Here is a 9,217-nt window from a genome sequence, read left to right as displayed (position 1 = left end):
GTACTTTATTCGTACTGACGTCCCTTTTGCCTGGGGATGCTGCGTTTCATGCCCGCAGGTCCCGACAGACAGGTTGACATTCCTCCTAGTAGGCTATCAGCTCAGCGAAGGTGTTGGTGTACTCCACTTGCTCCGGAGTTGCCTATTTGGTCAGTATGCTTTGGATATGTATTGATTGGTATGGCGGGGCCCTGTCCCGACCTTTATGATTTTATGTACTTTTAGAGGCTTGTAGACAGATATCAGGTGTATGGATACTTGTATGGCCTTGTCGGCCTATGTCTTGAGTTTAAAAATGGTCATGTCGGCCTTATAGGCCCGTATGTCACATGTATAAGTTTGTATATCATGTTCGGTCATCATATGTTGAGTATTCCCTTATGTTTTATTCTTGTTATCTCATGACATGTTTTCAATCTCATTTACCCTTGATAGCATGATAAGAAAGATATGTTACGTTGGTACTCGATTGAGTAAGGCACCGGGTGCTCGTCGCGGCCCTTCGGTTTGGGTCGTGACAGGGATCCTGGTCACATGAGGAGGCATTTCCCTAGACTTCGGGGCAAGGCAGTGCAGCAAGGTCAGTAGCCCACGACTCCAGCATCAGCTGCCCAGCCACCTAGAGGTGGAGGGCAGACGGGTAGAGATCGTCCTCGAGGTGGAGGCCAGACAGGGAGAGGTCATCCAGCTACTACTCAGTCAGGTGGAGGTCGGACAGCCGGCGCTCCAGCTAGGTTCTATGCTCTTCCAGCAAGGCCGGATGCATTGGCCTCAGATGCCGTCATCACAGGTATTATTCCCGTTGGTGGTAGGGATGCTTCGGTATTATTTGATCCAGGGTCTACTTATTCATATGTATCATCTCTGTTCGCTCGCTTCCTGGTTATTTCTCCTGAGCCCTTGGGTGTTCCTGTTCATGTGTCCACTCCTGTGGGTGATTCTGTGGTTGTGGATCGGATCTACCGGTCTTGTGTGGTCACTTTTTGTGGTCTCGAGACTAGAGCTAATCTTTTTTTGCTCGATATGATCGATTTTGAGGTCATCCTAGGCATGGATTGGTTATCTCCATATCACGCCATCCTTGATTGCCATGCCAAGACTGTTACACTAGCGATGCTAGGATCGCCGAGATTGGAGTGGAAGGGTTCCACAGTTGATATGCCTAGCAGGGTTATTTCTTTCTTGAAGGCTCAGCACATGGTTGGAAAAGGGTGTTTTGTTTACTTAGCTTATGTTCGAGACACCACTGCAGAGTCTCCAACGATTGATTCAGTGCCAGTAGTTCGAGAGTTCGGCGATGTGTTTCCTCTGATCTGCCCGGCATGCCTCCGGATCGCGATATTGATTTCTGTATTGATTTGGCTCCAAGCACTCAGCCTATATCCATTCCACCATACCGTATGGCCCCTAAAGAGTTGAAGGAGTTTAAGGAGCTGCTAGAGGAGTTGTTAGCAAAGGGGTTTATCAGGCCCAGTGTATCGCCTTGGGGCGCACCAGTGCTATTTGTGAAGAAGAAGGATGGGACCATGCGGATGTGCATTGATTACCGCCAGTTGAACAAGGTCACCATCAAGAACAAGTACTCGTTGCCTCGTATTGATGATTTGTTTGACCAGCTACAGGGTGCTAGGGTGTTCTCCACGATTGACCTGAGGTCAGGGTATCATCAGCTGAAGATTCGGGACTCGGATGTTCCGAAGATTGCATTCCGGACTAAATATGGCCATTATGAGTTCCTATTGATGTCCTTTGGCTTGACCAATGCACCAGCAGCATTTATGGATCTGATGAACAGGGTATTCCGGCCTTATATTGATTCCTCTGTTATCGTCTTCATTGACGACATCTTGATATACTCACGTAGCCTGGGGGAGCACGAGCAGTATTTGAGAGTAGTGCTTCAGACCTTGTGAGAGCAGAAGTTGTATGCTAAGTTCTCCAAGTGTGAGTTTTGGCTTGAGTCAGTGGAATTCTTGGGGCATATTGTGTCCGGAGAGGGTATTAAGGTAGATCCCAAGAAGATTGAGGTAGTTCAGAGTTGGCCATGTCCCACCTCAGTGACCGAGATCAGGAGTTTCCTGGGATTAGCAGGTTATTATCGGCGGTTTGTGCAGGGTTTTTCATCTATTGCCTCACCCTTGACTAGACTGACCCAGAAGGGTGCCCCATTCGTTTAGTCCGATGATTGCGAGGAGAGCTTTCAGAAGCTCAAGGCAGCTTTGACTACGACACCAGTTCTTGTATTACCTTCCGGTACGGGGATGTATACTGTGTATTGCGACGCTTCACGCATTGGTCTGGGATGTGTGTTGATGCAGGAGGGGAGAGTTATTGCATATGCCTCGCGTCAGCTGAAGATTCATGAGAAAAATTACCCTGCGCACGATCTGGAGTTGGCAGCGATTGTTCATGCTCTTAAGATATGGAGGCACTATTTGTATGGGGTGCCTTGTGAGGTTTACACCGATCACCGCAGCCTACAGCATTTGTTCAAGCAGAGGGATCTCAATTTGAGGCAGCGCAGGTGGCTTGAGTTGCTGAAGGATTATGACATCACCATTCTTTATCATCCGGGCAAGGCGAATGTGGTCGCGGATGCCCTGAGCAGGAAGGCGCAGAGCATGGGTAGCCTAGCATTCATTCCAGCAGAGGAGAGGCCACTATCCTTGGACATTCAGTCCTTGGCTAACAGGCTTGTGAGGTTGGACATTTCAGAGTCCAGCCGAGTTCTCGCATGTGTGGTTGCTCAGTCCTCGTTATTAGGGGGAGATTAAGGCCCGACAGCTTGATGATCCACACTTGGCGGTTCTCAGAGAGACGGTACTTCAGGGAGGTGCCAAGGAGGTTTCTATTGGCGAGGATGGCGTTCTGCGACTCAAGGGTCGTCTATGTGTTCCTAATGTTGATGGTCTGAGGGAGAGGATCTTGGAGGAGGCACACAGTTCGCGGTATTCTATTCACCCGGGAGTCACGAAGATGTATCGTGATTTGAGGCAGCATTTCTGGTGGCGGGGGATGAAGAAAGACATAGTGAAGTATGTGACTAAGTGTTTGAATTGCCAGTAGGTCAAGTATGAACATCAGAGGCCAGGTGGCCTACTTCAGTAGATGCCCATACCAGAGTGGAAGTGGGAACGCATCATTATGGACTTCGTAGTAGGGTTACCACGGACTTTGCAGAAGGTTGATTCAGTGTGGGTCATTGTGGATAGATTGACCAAGTCGGCCCATTTCATCCCAGTGGCGACTACTTTTACAGCGGAGAGGTATGCTCAAATCTATATTCGGGAGATAGTTCGATTGCATGGTGTGCCGGTTTTCATCATATCAGACCGAGGCTTCCTATTTCTGGAGAGCCGTGCAGAGTGAGTTGGGGACTCGCGTAGAGCTTAGCACACCATTCCATCCCCAGACCGATGGACAGTCGGAGCGGACACTGCAGATTTTGGAGGATATGCTTAGAGCATGTGCGATTGATTTTGGAGGGCAGTGGGATCAGTTCTTGCCTCTAGCGGAGTTCGCATATAACAACAGCTACCAGTCCAGCATAGAGATGGCCCCATATGAGGCTTTATATGGTCGACGATGTTGTTCTCCTATCGGGTGGTTTGAGCCTGGCGAGGCTAAGTTACTTGGTACAGATCTGGTACAGGATGCCGTGGATAAGGTAAAGTTGATTCAGGAGAGGCTTTGCACAGCTCAGTCCAGACAAAAGAGCTACGCGGATCAGAAGGCACGGGATGTATCATTTATGGTGGGCGAGAAGGTTCTCTTGAAAGTCTCGCCCATGAAGGGCATTATGAGGTTCGGGAAGAAGGGCAAGGTGAGACCAAGGTTTATTGGCCCCTTTGAGGTGTTGAGGAGAGTTGGGGAGGTTGCTTATGAGCTTGCTTTACCCCCTAGTTTATCGGGAGTTCACCCAGTCTTTCATGTTTCGATGCTTCGGAAGTATCATGCCGACCTATCCCACGTGTTGGACTTCAGCACCATTCAGCTAGAAGAGAGCTTGGGCTATGAGGAGGAGCCAGTTGCTATTATTGATAGACAGGATCGCCAGCTGAGGTCCAAGAAGATTTCTGTGGTGAGAGTCCAGTGGAGGGGTACCAACCGGTTCGAGGAGGCGACCTGGGAGTCCGGAGGTAGGACATGCGGTAGCAGATATCNAGAGAGCTTGGGCTATGAGGAGGAGCCAGTTGCTATTATTGATAGACAGGATCGCCAGCTGAGGTCCAAGAAGATTTCTGTGGTGAGAGTCCAGTGGAGGGGCCAACCGGTCGAGGAGGCGACCTGGGAGTCCGAGGAGGACATGCGGAGCAGATATCCCCACTTATTCAGCAGTCCAGGTACTTTTCTATGTCCGTTAGAGGACGAACGTTTGTTTAAGAGGTGGAGAATATAACGGCCGACCGGTCATTTTGCCTTTTAGAACCCCGTTCCCCTAAATAAAGCCTCTCATACTTGCTTTAACTAATTTACGACTTGCGGGGGCGATTGGTTCGGGGATTGGAAGGGTTTTGAGTAAAAATATGCCCATTTGCTTCTTTAAGATTTCTTAAAAAGACCAAGTTTGACTTCGGTCAACATTTTGAGAAAACGGGCCCGGATTCGTGATTTGGCAATTTCTGAGGGTCCGTGGGAAAATATGGGACCTGGGCGTGTGTCCGGAATCAAATCCCTAGCCCGAGTAATGAATTTTTATCTAAAATTGTTTAATTGAAGCTTTAAGGAATTAAAGAAGCTAAGTAATCATTGATTCCATAGGTATCGGGCTCGGATTTTGGTTCCGAAGCTTGGTACATGTCCGTAATGTCGTTTAAGACTTGCCCGTAAAATTTGGTGTCAATCCGAGTAGTTTAAGGGTGTTTTGACCCATTAGATGAGAATTAAGAACTTGAAGATTCAATAGTTTGATTCATTTGGTTTTAGAGGATGATTCCAAGATTTAGCGTTGTTTTGAGTGATCCGAGGGTTCGAGTAGGTCCGCCTCGTGATTTCAGACTTGTCAGTATGTTCGGGCGGGGCTCGGGAGCCCAGAGCGTCAAACGAGCGAGGTTCGAGCGAAGTAGAAAAATTGAAGAGTAGCTGAAGGTTTGCTGCTTCTGTCATAACCGCATCTGCGGTTCTTGCGCCGCAGAAGCGGGACCGTAGATGCGGTCAGGCCACCGCAGAAGCGAAAAGGGGCAGGCCAAGGGGAAAATCACAGAAGCGGCCAAAGGACCGCATAAGTGGTTCCGCTTATGCGATCCCCAGACCGCAGATGCGATCCAGTCACTTTAGGGCCAAGCCGTAGAAGCGGCCCAGTAACCGCAGCAGCGGTTCCGCATATGCGGGCCTCAGACCGCAGAAGTGGTCCAGTCCCCTCTTGCCCAGTTCCGCAGATGCGGCCCCATCTTCGCATATGCGATCCATCAACCGCAGAAGCGAAAATCGCTGGGCAGTGGCCTTCATTTAATTCGAACTCAAACACCATTCTTTCACTTTACACTCCACACTTGGGCGATTTTGGTGCTTCCAAAGAGAGGGTTTCAGCATAGCATTGGAAGGTAAGTAATCCCCATTTATCCTTAGTTAAATACATGTATATTAGGTAGATAAAATACTAAAAATTAGGTAAAATCAAAGGGTTAGAGCTAGACCTAGGGTTTTAATAAAACTAAGATTTAATCATGTAATTTGTTATGAAATGGGTTGGAATTTATATATTATTGATCCTTAGGTTGTAGAGAACCACTTCCTTCGGAAAATATCGGAATTAGGGCACGTGGGCCCGGGGTCGGAATTTAGGAAACACTTGGAAAAGGGTGAGAAATTACTTAAATAGTTAGAATTCGACCTTTTAAAGCCTTTATTGACTAGTTCTTACCATTTTAACTAGTTTGCGATCGTTCGGCTTCGAATTAAGAGCTTGGGTTTGTTCTTGATATTGGGAGCGCGCTTTGGAGCGAGGTGAGTCTCCTTTCTAACCTTGTAAGAGGGAATTGTCGATAGGTGTAATAACTGAATAATTGTTGCTAAATGCGGGGCTACGTACGTACTAGGTGACGAGAGTCCGTGCGAAGCTACTATGATATTAATTGTATGGGTAGTTTAGGACCCACATCATGCCAAATTTGGAAGTATCTCTTATTTAAATTGCCACTATGATTATTCATGATATGCTACAGACTTAAAGGAAATATGAAGTGAACGTATGAACTTGTTAAGACTTAGTAAGATCTTCCTGGTATGTGTATGAACCTTCGTGTGCATTCTTGATATTTATGGATCGGGCCGATCTCCTCGGTGAGAATAGATGCATCTATGGTTCGTGTTGTTCGACCCTCGGCAGTGCACATTTTTAATTCTATTGGAGCGGGCCGTCGACCTCGGTGTGATTGCATATGATATGTATAGATATGCTGATACTTGAACATGACATACCCACTTACTTAGAAATTGGAAAATGTAAAATGGAAACTGAAGTAAGGACAAGAATATGATTACTGCTCTTTGTTATAACTTGTTGAATATTGGTGACTTTCATGCTTAGAATAGCACAATTATATTATATTATCTTGACCCTAGTGAGTATCAAGTCGACCTCTCGTCTCTACTTCTTCGAGATTAAGCAGGATACTCACTGGGTACATATTGTTTATGTACTCATGCTACGCTTCTGTACTTAAACGTACAGGGTCTGAGGTAGGTGGATCCGGTTATTTCTCTGGTGCGCATTCGTGAGCAGACTCGGGACTTCTACGGTGAGCTGCTTTCCTTCCATGTCGATCCGCAGCCGAAGAAGTCTTTCTTTTGTATTGTTATTTTCTGTCTATTCTGATCCAGACAGTAGGGTAGTGTGGTTTTCTTTTGGGTTGTATATTCTACTACTTGCCCGTAGCTTGTGACACCAGGTTCTGGCACACACTTTGGTAGAAAATTATTTTGAGGTTGTGTAACTATTCTATTATATTATTTATCTCTCCTGGTTTTAACTTCAAAGTTGAGAATTTATTCCACTTATTCTAATTAAAAACAATATGATTGTTTTAGTAACATTTCCGCAATGGCTTGCCTGACAAGGGTGTCAGGCGCCCTCATGACCTTTTGTAAAAATGGGTCGTGACATCCACAGTTCTAAATAATTGATTGGATTTTATATAGATTGTTTATGAATCACAATCTAGAATTTTGAAAATCCTTACATTATAACCTCAAATCTAATAATTCAGTTGACATGTGTATGTTGATGATGAACAGATTTTCTTTAGTACTCTAGTTGTTGTATTTAACTAAAGATTACAATTAATTAGAAAAGTTATTACAGAAGTATTTGATTCATTATTTTAGTTATGAGAGATTGGTGCTGTCATTAGAATTTGAACCATATGTATTCATGTTTGGATTATGTCATGATCCAAAATCCACTAAGGGTCGTGATAGCGCCAGACACCGCTGTCAGGCAAGCCGATCAAAATACTTAATTAAATTCTCGTTTGACAAATTTTGAAAACTATGATTTTCCTTCAAATTTTACTGGTAAAAGGATAAACTTTACAATGTAAATAAAAGAATTATTAGAATTAAATACAAGATACCCAATAGTCATCCCAGAATCCGGTGTCACAAGTGCATGAGCATTTACTAGGGAATGAAATAAAATAAAGTAACTGTCCGGAATACAAAGTGGACAGAAATGAAAAATACAGTACAATACTCTGAAGGAGACTCTACTGGCTGCGGGTCGTCTCGATAATTGCAATGCACCTAAGTCTCTATATCAATCATGCCGCTATGCCACTAAGCCACTAGCCACACATAAACCTGTGCAACAAAAATGCATAGCAAGTGTAGTATGAGCACGAAAATAACGTGTACCCAGCGAGTATCCCGTCTAATCCCGAAGAAGTAGAGACGAGAGGTCGACTTCGACACTTGCTAGTGGTCCAATAGTGATGTTATAAACGTCAATACCACACAAGAGGGGGGGTGATTTGTGTGGTACCTAATTTTCGCGTTAGAAGAACCTGGTTCTTCTAAGTGTTCTAACTACAGTAGTTTGCGGAATAATAAATACTGAAAGTAAAGTGCACAGAGATTTTTACGTGGAAAACACCTGGCTCAAAAGGTGAAAAACCCACGACCTACTACTCAGTAGGATTTTCCCAAACTCCACTAAAATCACTGAGCCAAAAACTGCATTTACAAAACTCTTTGTAAACCTAAGGATTAACTCTAATCCCAGTGTAGCACACATCCTCAACTGTTGCGACACTTTCAAGTTAACTCTAACTTGAATACTCAGAGTACCTAATACAATTGCTTCTAAGAAAGCTGAAAGGTACAATATGAAAACCTACTACAATTGAACTAGACTTAGAATAAACACAATGATGAAACTGGTTCTTCTATCTTAGTTCATGTAGCTTCAGACGTGCACACTTGTATCTCGCATATGTTGCTTGCAAATCAGACTTGATCTTTTTGCTCTCAAATATGCTTAACTTCTGCTTATGTGCGTTCACCTGTAAAAGAGAACAATCGTTATATTTATAGAGTTAGTAATCAGAGTTTGATAAGAACTCGAATTGTGGATCCTTTGACAATTCGAGTCCAAGAACAACTCTAACTCCTAATCCATATTCTTGATCTGGATGTAATTCTCTTTTCATAAGGAGACTTCAACTCCTTATCCTATATGCAATCTTTTCGATCAGTTCAGAAGATATTCATCAAGATATTGCTGCTTGATCTCAAGGACTTATCTTCTTCACGTGCATCTCATGTGTATGGGCCATAACAACTGTGTCTCCTTAGATGAACCTGGTCCTTCACTGAGTTTGTTTGTCATTCTTCAAAACTTCAACTGATCTTGGGCCAACTAATTCCCCCTTTTTGATGATGACAAACTCTGTGCTTTTACTGATTATAGAACCTGTGGAACTCAGCTAAAATATCATCACTCGAAAATTTTTACTTATCATTAAGGGCCAGCCAGATTTAATTAGGTCATAAACATCACTGTTCAGAAAATAGACACAATTTCTTTTAAAGCACAATATCTTCCCCCTTTTGGCATCATCGAAAAGTTGCATAAATATGTGAATCCCAGAATATTAATCATTACTCATGGCCACTGGGGCAACTGCAAGTGAAAGCATGCTTTAGATAATCAAAAATCAACTTGACAAAAATAACTATTAAGAGCAGAATCATCACAAAACAAGAGAAATGCAAATTG

This window comes from Nicotiana attenuata, unplaced genomic scaffold, assembly GCF_001879085.1.
Source record: "Nicotiana attenuata strain UT unplaced genomic scaffold, NIATTr2, whole genome shotgun sequence".
NCBI lineage: Eukaryota > Viridiplantae > Streptophyta > Magnoliopsida > Solanales > Solanaceae > Nicotiana > Nicotiana attenuata.
The sequence above is the reverse complement of the archived record's forward strand: the minus strand, read 5'-3'. Positions refer to the sequence as shown.